Source organism: Bombus pyrosoma, linkage group LG10 (assembly GCF_014825855.1).
Source record: "Bombus pyrosoma isolate SC7728 linkage group LG10, ASM1482585v1, whole genome shotgun sequence".
Classification (NCBI taxonomy): Eukaryota; Metazoa; Arthropoda; class Insecta; order Hymenoptera; family Apidae; genus Bombus; species Bombus pyrosoma.
This window is the reverse complement of record NC_057779.1, coordinates 17,294,074-17,295,478: the sequence shown is the minus strand read 5'-3', so window position 1 is coordinate 17,295,478 and position 1,405 is coordinate 17,294,074. Positions and strand designations below refer to the sequence as shown.

Genomic DNA, 1,405 nt, shown 5'->3' with positions numbered 1-1,405 from the left:
AGGCAAGAGCGTTAACATAGGGCAAACCGAACGATGTGCCCTGTATAAAGAATCAAATGTGGAGTAAAACGCGCTCCGAATTGTCTTCGTAACCGCAATAGCAGCGGAGATACGTTCAAATAGATTTACTTGACCTTGAAAATTTTAAAACTATAATTGCACTGGATTTGACAGGGAAGACAGTTAACATAGGGCAATCAGAACGATGTGCCCTGTATAAAGAATGAAATGTGGAGTATAATGCGCATCGAAATGTCATCGTAACCGCAATAGCTGCGGAGGTACGTTCAAATAGATTTATTTAGCCTTGAAAATTTTAAACTATAATTGCACTATAAATGACAGGCAAGGGCGTTAACATAGGGCAAACCGAACGATGTACCCTGTATAAAGAATCAAATGTGGAGTAAAACGCGCTCCGAATCGTCTTCGTAACCGCAATAGCTGCGGAGGTACGTTCATATAGATTTATTTGGCCTTGAAAATTTTAAAACTATAATTGCACTGGATTTGACAGGGAAGACAGTTAACATAGGGCAATCCGAACGATGTGCCCTGTATAAAGAATGAAATGTGGAGTATAACGCGCATCGAAATGTCATCGCAACTCCAATGGCGGCGGAGATACGATCAATTAGATTTATTTGGCCTTGAAAAATTTAAACTATAATTGCACTATAATTGACAGGCAAGAGCGTTAACATAGCGCAAACCGAACGATGTGCCCTGTATAAAGAATCAAATGTAGAGTAAAACGCGCTCCGAATTGTCTTCGTAACCGCAATAGCTGCGGAGGTACGTTCAAATAGATTTACTTGACCTTGAAAATTTTAAAACTATAATTGCACTGGATTTGACAGGGAAGACAGTTAACATAGGGCAATCCGAACGATGTGCCCTGTACAAAGAACGAAATGTGGAGTATAACGCGCTCCGAATTGTCTTCGTAACCCCAATTGCAGCGGAGATACGTTCTGTTAGATTTATTTGGCATTGATAATTTAAAAACTATAACTGCACTGGATTTGACAGGAAAGACAGTTAACATAGTGCAAACCGAACGATGTGCCCTGTATAAAGAATGAAATGTGGTGTATAACGCTCACCGAATTGTCTTCGTAACCACAATAGCAGCGGAGATACGTTCAAATAGATTTACTTGACCTTGAAAATTTTAAAACTATAATTGCACTGGATTTGACAGGGGAGAGTGTTGACATGGGGCAAACCGAACGATGTGCCTTGTATAAAGAATCAAATGTGGAGTAAAACGCGCTCCGAATTATCTTCGTAACCCCAATTGCAGCGGAGATACGTTCTGTTAGATTTATTTGGCCTTTAAAATTTAAAAACTATAATTGCACTGGAATTAGCAGGGTAAAGTGTTGACATAGGGCAACCGAAC

General features: G+C 39.7%; 1 long non-coding RNA gene across 1 annotated transcript in view; it reads right to left on the bottom strand.

Annotated features, from left to right (window-relative positions):
• Nucleotides 1–1,178, bottom strand: part of LOC122572088 — a 10,525-nt gene extending 9,347 nt beyond the window's left edge. The window contains exon 1 of the long non-coding RNA XR_006318372.1: nt 383–1,178. This is a non-coding gene — a long non-coding RNA (uncharacterized LOC122572088). The remainder of the gene's footprint in view (nt 1–382) is intronic.
• Between the last annotated feature and the right edge of the window lie 227 nt (nt 1,179–1,405).